Genomic DNA, 12,521 nt, shown 5'->3' on the forward strand with positions numbered 1-12,521 from the left:
AATATTTTACACACTTAATTATATTTTTATTTTTAACAGTATTTGTATACATGAAAACTGCTGCTTTTTATACTTTAGTAAGGGGGTCCCTCTCATCATATTTGGCATAAATAGCATTACTTACATGAAGCAAGCAAACAATTGATTCCACTATAATTTACCGTTTACTCATTAAGCATAAAAATACAAATACTGGAGAAAACAGTCCTTTAAAAAAAAAAATATATATATATATATATATATATATATATATATATATATATATATGTATATGTATATATATATATGTATATGTATATATATATATATATATATATATATATATATATATGTATATATATATATATATATATATATATATATATGTACTATTTTTATATATTTTTTTTTTTTCAGTAGGCTACTGATTGAAAAGTTTGTGGTCAAAATGTTTTTTGTTTAAGAAGTCTCTTCAATGCTGCATTTATTTGTTAGAAATACAGTATGTTGTGACAATGTTGTGAAATAATATTGCAATTTAATATATCTGTCTTATGTTTGAATATATTGAAAAATGTAATTTATTCCTGTGATCAAAGCTGTATTTTCAGCATCATTACTCCAGTCTTCAGTGATCCTTCAGAAATCATTCTAATATGATGATTTAAAGAAACATTTCTGATTATTTTCAATGTTGAAAACAGTTGTGCTGATAATATTTTTGTGGAAACCATGAAACATATTTTTCAGGATTATTTCATTAATAGAAAGTTCAAAAAGAACAATATTTATTTGAAATAGAAATCTTTTGGAACATTTTAAATATCTTTACTGTCACTTTTGATCACTTGTAAAGAATCCTTGTTAAATAACTTAGTTAAAACTCTCTGAAAAGAATGCGATTTGGTCAAACGAGATCGAAGTGCTAAACTCAACGAGAAGAATTTTCTTGACAAGTCTTTTTTCTTTATGAATATCTGAGATTGAACCGAGAAGTGTCATTGCTCTTGAAAGCACCCAATCAATTAGAAACTTAAAACAGGGGGAAAAAAGGGGATTTTAGATTCATTCAGGTTTGGATAGTTTAGTGGCTCAGTGAGAAAATCTGTGTGTGATTGCATGCTCTTGACTGAAAGTGTGTGTGTGTGGCATGTGTGTGTGCGCGCGCAAGTACAAACCCTGTGGACAACATATGGATGTGTGAACTTTTAAGATACTGTTGGCAAACCGCAAGCTTCCTTCCACACTACAACCGTTAGGATCCGTGTGTGTGTGTGTATGTGTGTTTGTGGATGTGGGGGCTGGAGGCAGGAACGAGGCTCGCCGCTTAAAATAGAGAATAGGAGAATCTGCTGTTGAGATCTCGTGGATGTGAATGAGAATGTAGAAATCTCCTAAACCGCAGACTGTCTCCATTCACAAAGAGCTTCTCATGCTGTTAAAGGGGCATGTCAAAAAATAAAAGTCGGTTATTGTTGGCTCACCTTCATAACAAAATAAATCCAATGAATATTCCAAGCCTTATGATATCTTGATGAAAATTGGATTTAAATTTCAGTCTGTTCCTCACACAAAGCTATTGCATGACTTCAGGGGACTCGGAATATTGTGCATGAGTCATATGGACTATGCTTTTATGACACTTTTATGGTGCTTTTCATCCAGTAACAGTAAACTTTCGTTCTACAAAAAAAGAAAGTCATTTGGTTTGGTTTGGAGTGACAGAAATTCAGAACAGTAAAATTAAATTCCCCAATCTAGATATGACCATTTTGAAAAATATTTAGCTTGATGAACACAAATATACAAGACTTTCGAAACAAAGATGAACAGCTTTTGGTGCCATGAATCAACTTTGTTTCTAGAATTTAAAATTTGACATGTACAGTTAAAAGGTGTGTTGTGTAGTTTTACTCTCAAAATACACTACCGTTCTCAAAATACACTTCTGTTTGGGGTCAGAAAGATTTTTTTTTTTTTGGAAGAAAGATACTTCAGCAATAACAGGTTAAATTGTTTAAAAGTAACTGTAAAGATAATTAAAATGTTACAATATTTCTATTTCAAATAAATTATGTTCTTTTCAACTTTCTATATCCTGAGAAATATGAAGCAGATCAACTGTTTTCAACACTGATAATAATCAGAAATGTTTCTTTAAATCATCATATTATAATGATTTCTGAAGGATCATGTGACACTGAAGACTGGAGTAATGATGCTGAAAATACACAGGAATAAATTACATTTTAAAATATATGCAAACAAAATAAATTGTAATATTTTAAAAATCAAAATGCAGCCTTGGTGAGCATACTTCTGTAAAAAATCAAAAATGATTACAGACAAACTTTTGAACAGTAGTGTACTGTATGTATGAAAATGTGTCTGAATGTGAATGATATAATTTCACAAAGCTTGTAAAAAAAAAAGTATTTCACCCCAAAACAACACTTATTTTTACAACAAAACCATATTCTCCTTACTGTAATGTAAAAAGAAAACGAATAAATTATATATTTTTCAAATGAAAATTATTTATACATAATAATGGTACACTGTAAAAAAATTGTTTTGCTGATTTAAATAATATATTTTTTTATAATATTAATTAAAAACAATTAAATTAAAATAATGAAGATTTGGCTTGACAATTTTTAACAGAATTAGCATGAATAAACTGTCACACTGAAAATGATCTTAAAGGTATAATTCACCCAAAAGTCTTTGTGTCCTGCAGAAGAAGCAGGTTTAGAAGGGTTTCTTTTATTTTATTTTTTATTCTGTGTGAAATTTAAATTGGACTTGTTTTAATGAATTCACCCATAATTCTCCTGAAAGTGCATGTGTGTTTGTTTGGGCGTGTGTGTGCGTGTGTATGGGCGTGTGTGTGTCTGTGTGTGAGCGTGTGTTTGTGTGTGTGTGTGTGTGTGCGTGTGTGTGTATGGGCGTGTGTGTGTGTGTGTGTGTGTGTGTGTGTGTGTCTGTGTGTGTGTATGGGCGTGGGGGCGTGTGCGTGTGTGTGTATGGGCGTGTGTGTGTGTCTGTGTATGGGCGTGTGTGTGTGTGTGTGTGTATGGGCGTGTGTGTGTCTGTGTGTCTGTGTGAGCGTGTGTGTGTGTGTTTGTGTGTATGGGCGTGTGCATGTGTGTGCGTGTGTGTGGGCGTGTGTGTGTTTGTGTGTGTGCGTGTGTGAGCATGTGTGTGCGTGTGTGAGCATGTGTGAGCGTGTGCGTGTGTGTGTGTGTGTGTGGGCGTGGGCGTGTGTGTGCGAGCATGTGTGTGTGTGTGTGTGTGTGTGTGTTTTGTTGCCGTTATACTTCTATCCTCCCTGCAGCAGCGGGTGTCGTGGCAGGATGTGGGTACGAGAGTGGCACAGAGAAACAGAGAGAGAGACAGTCTGATACTCTACCTAGGAAAGCAAGTACCCAGAAACACGGTGCATGTTGAAAGAGGTGCGTTTCGTAAGAGATGACAAAGAGATGCACAGATGTGTTCTTGCTTGCTCTCGCTGTTTCTCTCTCTCTCACACTTTCTAACAACAGGCCTGAGGCCACCTGCAGCTGAGACGCTGAACCTATATCTGATACATTAATTCACACACTTGCTGAATCTATATGATCATGTAAGGCAAACATCAATTGCTCATACTTGGTGATTTAAAGAAACCCCAAACACTAGGAATTAAAAGAATGTGCAGTTGTGAAAAGTGCTAAAGTGATCAGACTTTCCAAAAAATTTTGATGATAAAACAGGTGAAAAAAATACGACATACTTACATTGAAGTAACTACCCAGAATACCACAGCTACCACTTAGCAATTCTCTAGCAACTACCCAGAACCAGTGTTATTTTAGTTAGTATTAATTAATATTTTGATATATATAGATATATATATGATATATATATATACACCTTTTATTTTTATATTTTCAGTTTTAATTTTAATTTTAGTTTAAAGCTGCAGTTCGTAGTTTTTCCTCTTTGTCGCCATCTCTGTTTGAAATCTGCAATTGCAGTTATTCACAGAATTATCAACTTAACGTGGGTTGTGCCTCGGCACGGCACAGCGCGGATGAATCCAATGTTTTGAGGAGAATGTGCGTCTATCATTCACCGCGCCGGTGTGGATACTGGCATTCGCAATCACAGATTCTACTTTTTTATCATATCATATCATGCTTATCATATCACGTCAAACCGTGCAAATTATACTTTGTTCTCAAATTAACATCTAAAACAACATCAGCATTGTGTGACTACATTTAATGTGTACTAGGGCTACCTGTAGTTCAGTTTCTTCCCTTCCGATATTTATCCTTGTTTTTGCACTGGCCGGTTGAAGTCTCTTTTATTCTGCAGCCACTCCGAAGTCCGAAGTCTTTTGCATTTTACAACGGGTGAATCTCCAGTTGTCACTTATCGTTTGAACCTTTCTGGAGTTTAATAATATCAAGTGCTGTGAGAAAAGGCTATAAATCTCAGCCTCCAACATCCTCACACACAATATAGCCTACTAGCCGAGACTCTTCTTTATGTGGACAGATGTGACGTAATGAGGCAAAGACATGCTCGAATTTCCCGAAGAAATCCACCAGTACCGCTGGAGTTAAAAACATTATTACAAGCTTACCGTTTTAAATCGAGCTAAGGCAAGCAGATGGTTATGAACACTGGCTGGTTATGTACTTGCTCAAACATTTTGGATCATTTTTAACCCCAAAAAAGTTACGGACTACAGCTTTAAGTATTAGTACTTTTGTCATGTGCTCTTGTCATTTTTATTACTTTTAGGTTTTTTTCTATAGCTGTAATTCATTTCTATTTCAATTTTAGTCTAATTTATACTTTAACTAAAACATATTTCAGCCAGTTGCCAATGCAACATGTATGTGCAACAATTCTTGTATTTTTGTTTAAGTTTTTGAATTTTTCATTAATTATATTTTATTTTATTTAAATGACCAAAAACGATTTAAAAAAATATATATTTTTTTTTCATTCTGAAACTTAGTTTAATTAATATATTTAGTTTGAAAACATTTCAGAATATTTTAGCATTTAGAATATTTAATATTTAGTAATATCTTGTATTAAACTGGTTTTTGCTGTTGTTCTTGCTAAATTTTACATTTCAAAGAATTTTGGGTTACACTTTATTTTAAAGTGTAATTATATATTTAAGTACTGAGTAATAATAATTAACTACATGTACTTACTATGGGATTAGGGTAGGATTAGGATTTGGTTGAGGGTTAGTTGCATGTAATTATGCATACTGTTATTACTACGGCAATGAAATGTAACATAATGTAACAAGGACAATAAAATAAAGTGTTACCAAATTTTATAATTAATAAAAAAAGGGGTGAATGTAGTAATAGCATGGTAAAACCATGGTAACATTCAAAACTTTTTTTTGGTTTTTTAAATATGCACATTCACTCATTAATGAGAAGTTACTGATCAGTTACAATATAAAAATCTTAAATTATGACTGTTTATAAGCTTAAGTTCCAAACGGACCTGGGAATACAACAGGTATACCGTTTTTAATGCATTAAAAGGGTTAACAACACTGGTCAGAACACCCTATAGCAATGCCCTAGCATCTACCTAGAACACCCTAGCAACTAATCACACCACTTTAAAACACCGACCACAAACAATAATTTCAACTTCTCGTTTACCAGGTCTTTCCAGGAATGCACTTGCAATAGTGTAGGGGCCCAAACTGGAGGATTTAAAAGCCAAAATGTGCAGCTTCCATTTTCTTTAATGCACTTTAAACAATTCTTCAATGCAAAAAGTGTGTTATTTGAGTTGTATAGTCTAAATCATCTTTATGCATCAATTCCTGGATGAAGTTTGCTCTATGTAAACACTACTGATATCACATCTCTTTCTAGTATGCTTGCACGCACTTTTACCGGCTTTACGTTGTCATCACAGGAGTCATGGTGTCTTATAGCTTTGCATCGGCAAGCAAATCTCAAGATTTTATTTTACATTAACATTTACAGTGTTGTAAAGGCTGTACTTTCAAAACAGCCATGTATTTAAAAAAATTCCTGGCGAAATCCATTGCTCAGACTTCCATTGCAAGCACAATCCTGTAAATGTGATTTCGTTTGTACTTAAACTGAAATAGTCAACAAACAGTAGATTACAGGTATTTGACTTTCTGATGTTTTTCCCTGTCAAAAAAGGACATTCAAGCACAGAAGACAAGAATATCTGCAGCAGATCCCAGTAATCTGTGTATTTGGGTGGTGTTGATTAACTTCTTACATGATCATTTAGGGTGAAAGCTCTGTCTCGTCAATGTGTAAACAGTCTGCACGCTTAATGAAGAACATGTTAGTCCTTCGGGCCAATCAGAACGCTTCGGGCATTCTTAAGCCTGCCTCCTCGACCAATCAGAGGCCACCACAAGACAAAGCTAGACATACCAACAGACACCAAAATAAGGTGCCTGCTCCTGTGCCTTATCAGTTATAAATCTGTTTTTCTGCATTCATTGAATTCTATAGAGCATTTAAAGAGTTTAAAATGAGTGTTAATAAGCTGAAATCTGATTAGAAAATGTTTTCTATTGTCACAAGCTGCTAATATGAGAGATACAGACCTATTCATGGAGAAATGTGGCCACGGACGATGTCCTTCCAAGGTTTTCCAGGCAGCCGATGGAAAAAAAGGAGAGGGAATTTCTCCTTTCACCCCTCCTCCTTCGTTCCTCGGCTAGAACAGACCAGATGAGAGGCTGTGAATTGAAATGTTTTCCCCCTCTGGATCCCTGCGTTCACCACATTTCGTCCCACCGTACAAAATCACATCTCATTTTTCTTTCTTTTCAGCTGTTTTCTGTTTTTCTTTCATACCATTTTATTCAGAGACAAGACAAGAAGAGCTACAAGGATGCTACAAACCCAAGCTGTGTGATCCAGCAACGTCCCTCCTCCGTTCCTGCTCTGCTATTGGTTGGCTGTGGGGCAGCTGAAGGCTGTGATTGGCTCAGCTGGCTGTCCGTCTAGCTTAGCAGGAATGAGGACAGGACTTAATGGTTGGACACAGATGCTGTGAATGTGTCCAGGGAAGAGATTTCAAGGATGTTAACCCCTTGCTGCCTCACCTGTGCATGATGTGAACTCAAATCAGACGATTTATGGGTAATGGTTCGGGTCTCAAACACTAATGAAAAGGCATTTTTGTTCATTTTAATTGTTTTATTTAGTCTTAATTAATGAACGTGTCAGGAACATGTCTGTCAATTCTATATTCACTCTAAATGAACAAGAATCCTCCCAATTCTCAGATTATCGGATTACATTGTATCATACTTTATCATGCTTATATATATATATATATATATATATATATATATATATATAATATTTATTTTTTCTTCTTTTTTTTCTCTGAACTTTTTCACAGACACGTGTATATATTTAATGATTTATATATCATTAGCCTACTATTTTGGGTGCATCTCAAAGAGAACTGTTCAGATCATATTTAATCTAAAATTAATGTGTGTGTGTGTGTGTGTGTGTGTGTGTGTGTGTGTGTGTGTGTGTGTGTGTGTGTAAATACAACACACACATATACAATAAACTATATAGTGCTGTCATGTAAATAATCTTACAATGCAAAAATATAAATGGTCCTCACATAATTTTCATTATTCAAACTACAGTATCTAAATTAAAGTAAATAATTACCCAGAATACCACAGCAACCACTTAGCAATTCTTTAGCAACCTGCCAGAACCAGTATTTTAGAAAGGCTTATTATTGAAAAAAAACTTTATTATTGCTATTATTACATTATTATGTAATTAGATTAAATATGATAAGAACATTTCTTCTTGAGATGCACTTAAAAATAGTCGGCTAATGATATATACACTGTAATACACATGTATCCGTGAAAAAGTTGTATAAGGTGTAGGCTAAGTGATCATAAAAAAAGTTATTTACCTTCTTATCAAAGACTTTGAAGGCCATGCGTTCTGCATCTTGGTATTTTTAGGGTCTTTCGTGGAACAGAGCCATAACCCTATGCCTTTACCTGTCAAAACAACATTTTATTATCAATATTAATAATATTAAAACGCATTTTATCCAACATGTTTGTGGCAACTAATCCTTGATTAAACTGAATTGTTGTCTAAAATTAATCCAAAAGATGGATGGATTATGAATGATGTCATTTGAAAAATGGGCTTAAGACCAAAGCACATCCGTTGTCTAATGTTTTGTAACAATTATTAAAATGTGTTCACTAGTTGGCTACACAATCTGCAGATGGCGTCGTTCATTTGCTATTTAAAATCTCTTCCTGTCAAACGCTGCCTTCTAGTGGCGACAGTGCGTTAGTGCTTATCCGCTATAATCCTCTTATTTGTCTGTTTATAAAACGCAAGCCAAACTGCTCTCAAATTAACTGTCTAACATGCTAAGAGGAGTAAATATAATCCTTAGTTACAAGATAATAAATGTAAGCAACACTCAGTGTACCATATGTGATTTTTTTTTTTTTTTTACTTCACTTGCCCAAGTTTGATTTAATGTCCTTTCCAGTGATTTTGTATTAGATTTTTCATTGCAAATCATATTATATACAAAACTTGAGTAAAAATAAAATAAAATTGTTAACGTTTGAAAAACTTTTCACGTATTTCAGACATCCGTAATTTTTGTTGTTTATTTACAGGCTATACCCACCAAGCATTACTTGTTTTTAGAAATCAACCTTTTTTCAGTCGGTCTTAAAGGGGTGGTTGATTATGATTTCACTTTTCTAACTTTAGTTAAAGTGTAATGTTGCTGTTTGAGCATAAACAACATCTGCAAAGTTACAACGCTAAAAGTTCAAAGCAAAGAGAGATATTTGCTTTTAAAGAAATTGCTTTTTAAGGACTACAACAAACGGCTGGTAGGGACTACACAACATTCCTCCAGGGTTAGTGACATCACCAACCCTAGAATTTACATAAACCCCGCCTCCAGGAACACGATTTATAGATTATCATAGAGAGCCTAAGTCCCTCCCCTTCCGGTCGACCACCATGGGACCTTATTTCGGAAAAATATTGTATGGGAGTCAATGGCGAGAGACAACAAATATTTTGATCTCGTTTGAATTGTGCCCTGATTTACACATATGATGTTTGTCAATTTAAAAGATACATTTTAAAGTCAAGAAAGTCGCAGCTTGATGTAAAACTGCTGAGGTATAAGACTGTGAAAACACGTAATTACAAAGACTACAAACCCAGAAGGCGCACATGGGACATCATACCTTTTCTCTCAATGAATGAAGCTAACTTTACTGAAGCTAACGTCTGTCATTTTTTCTATAGTCTTACATTATAATCGTAACGTTACGCCGTCATGCCTGAGTGTTTTGAGCCAGAATACACACATACGAGCAACGGATCTTGTGACGTACATAGTGCGAGACGAGAGATGTAGTTCATTGAGCGATTTTCACATAAAACTAAGATTATGTAAGTTTTATACATAAAACTAAACGTTACTCTTCTGTTTTATGACAAACTGCGACTTTCATAATTACCCTTTAAATTGACAAACATCATATGTGTAGTTCAGGGCACAGTTCAGACGGAATAAAAAGATAAGTTATCTCTCGCCATTGACTTCCATACATATTTTTTCCGAAATAAGGTCCCATGAGCCGGAAGCGGAGGGGAGGGACTTAGGCTCTCTATGTCGAGCCCTGCAATCCATTTTGGTTTTGAGAATAATATCATTAAATTTGAAGGGGGGCCCTAAAATATTTTTATAATCTGAAGACCACGCCCACCGGGGGGGGGGGAACAATCCAACCGTCTCCGTTGACTTTGCATTGCAAGACAAATCCTTGTCATTTATGACTTATAACAAAAGACAGAAAAATGCCTAAAAGCTGCTGTGTGACAAGGTGTACAGCAAACAAGCTAAAAAACCCAGAAATAAGTTTTTATAATCTGTCGACCCCAAAAAACGAGCGTTTAAGGACACAAAAGTGGGTACAGGCTGGAACGAATGGGTAAATTGGGATCCTGACACTCAGTATGCACTAAACAATGCAGTAAACATTTTGTCACTGGTAAGTCAAATATCCAAATGTCAGTTTTATATATTATATTTTTGTAAGCTAAGCTATACTGTCGCCGATTACGTTCCCTGCTCCAGTGGACATAGTTCTCAGAGTAATATGACACCTTGCGCTCTATTTCAATTGCCTATATCCACTTTTGTGTCCTTAAATGAATGTTTTTTGGGGTCGACAGATTCTAAAAACTTATTTCTGGGGTTTTTAGCTTGTTTGCTGTACACCTTGTCACAAAGCAGCTTTTCGACATTGTTTTGTTTTTTGTTATAAGTCATTAATGACAAGGAGGCAGCCTCTCACAATGCAAAGTCAATGGAGACGGTTGGATTGTTTCCCCCCCGGTGTGGGCGTGGCCTAAATACGCTCTGTCTCTATGACAGAACATGCTAATCAATGACTAGAAGAAAACTACACATGAGCTACATAAATTCATCAACTAACCATACAGAAATGTCCTGTTGCTTCTACATGTTGTCACCTCTTCTTGAGTCTCTCCATCAATGTCTGACTCCGGTTTGAACATAAAAGGCTAAAAGTTTTAGAAATTTTCAGTGCAGGTCTGTGTGAGGTAAAAGGACACAAGCTGTTGAAGCTCCGCCCTCTGTACCGGGAGCAGCAGCTCATTTGCATTTAAAGGAACAGACACAAAACGGTGCGTTTTTGCTCACCCTCAAAAAGGGACAATTTTAACATGCTATATCTGTGGGGTATTTTGAGCTAAAACTTCACATCTGGGGACATCAGACACTTATTTTACATCTTGTGAAAAGGGCATTATACCACCCCTTTAATATGAGAAGAATATGTCAAAGACATTAATTAAAAAACATATTCTTTGAGTACATTTTATTTTCTTCACAGAAATAAATAGTCCTATATCTGACTGCTCATTTCTCAAGTGGCAGTGTTTTTCTCAGACAAGTTGTTTTAATCTTACAATACAGTATCATGTATTAAATAGTATAATATACAAAACATATTGATGGTATGATCATGGTAATGAATATGAAAATCATGCAGTATCACGACTCCATATCATGACACGTTCTTGACAGGATCGAAATTATATTTTTTATAAAGAAAATGTAGACTGTATTTAGGACCATGACATTATTTTCTTTACAAATAAGAATATGTTCCCTCTTAATTCTCATTACCATGAAGTCTAAATCCGACTGTCATTGTGCTATTTGTTCATTCAGATGGTTAAAGATCAAAAAAATATTTTTCACCAAATAAGATGTTATGTGGTACCAGCTGTAATATATGAAATATATTACAAATCATGATTTGAGCACATTAAAGTTCACATGCGAAGACATTTGAAACCATTTTACATTTTACAACCATATTGTGTTGTATTTCTGAGTAAACAGATTTTTCAGTGAGAAGAATAAATGGTGGGACTTGATGTTATCCATTGGGAATTAATTGATCCTTGAGCCGTCTCTATATGACAGGTGTTTTGAGAGGAGGGGATGAAAAATACGATTTGTGATGTCTGTGCAAAAAGGGAAGCAGAAAATTTGTTTCATGTTGTAGATATTCATCACACAATGACCTTGTTGGTTTGATACACAAATAACCTTTTTTTTTTTTTTTTTTTTTTTTGAGAATAGACGTGAAAATGCATCTAAACTTAAATGGCTGTATTCAAGGATGCTTTGGAATAGACCTTTGGTCTTGTTTTAAAGAAGACACTCAGCAGATTATTGCTGAAGTGAAAGCACTTCAAAAAATGAAAGTATGAAAAAGTTCAAATCAAATGTACTGTACTCATTTTTTTATATGAAATATATATTTGACATAATATTTTTTTACTATAAAATTACTATAAAATCAAGGCCATGTGTCTAAACAAGTTGTGTTCCAAGTTTGAAGTTGATAACACAAAAATTGAAGTTCCTATGAGATTTTTTGTTTTGTTTAGGCGGTGTCACAAAAATAGCCACCGGGTGTCAACCACATTCCATTTAACTCTCCTGTAACAAATTAATACATTTCTGTCCAAATATCACTTCTATCCCAAAATATGGAACATGATAACATGACGATATGTGTTTTGTCAAGATTAGAAAAGGTTTTGATTAATTATTATATTCAATTAAATTAGTAATTAAAATAAAATTTAGTAATATGAAACCTGAAACCGGGCTAGGGAGGAGTGCTAAAATAATTTAGAGTACCGTTTCCATGGTAACGCAAGGTTCAATTTCAAAAGGGCATGGAAGCTGGTTTCTGCCACAAAATAAAACATTTTAAAAGATTATTGCAACTTTTTATCTCCCAATTGCGAGTTTACATCTCGCAATTCTGACATTTTTCTCGCAATTGCAAGTTTATATCTCGCATTCTGACTTTATAACTGGCAATTAAACTTTTTTTCTTGCAATTGCGAGTTTATATCTCTGTCATTATATCA

The 12,521-nt window shown here is 34.5% G+C and overlaps 1 protein-coding gene across 3 annotated transcripts in view; it reads right to left on the minus strand.

The window, feature by feature from the left end:
* cUnh3orf18 (chromosome Un C3orf18 homolog) overlaps positions 1-8,139 on the minus strand; it is a 12,794-nt gene extending 4,655 nt beyond the window's left edge. The window contains exons 1-3 of one of the 3 annotated variants that reach the window (XM_079884702.1): positions 7,960-8,139; positions 6,909-7,111; positions 6,608-6,720 (exon numbers count right to left, since the gene is read on the minus strand). The gene's annotated coding sequence lies outside the window, so the exon portion shown is untranslated. Of the gene's footprint in view, positions 1-6,607; positions 7,112-7,959 lie in introns of those variants that run through there. The other 2 variants (XM_079884703.1, XM_079884701.1) reach the window with 2 other exon arrangements.
* Positions 8,140-12,521: the final 4,382 nt, after the last annotated feature.

The sequence above is a fragment of the Squalius cephalus genome (genome assembly GCF_949319135.1).
Source record: "Squalius cephalus genome assembly, chromosome: 10".
Classification (NCBI taxonomy): Eukaryota; Metazoa; Chordata; class Actinopteri; order Cypriniformes; family Leuciscidae; genus Squalius; species Squalius cephalus.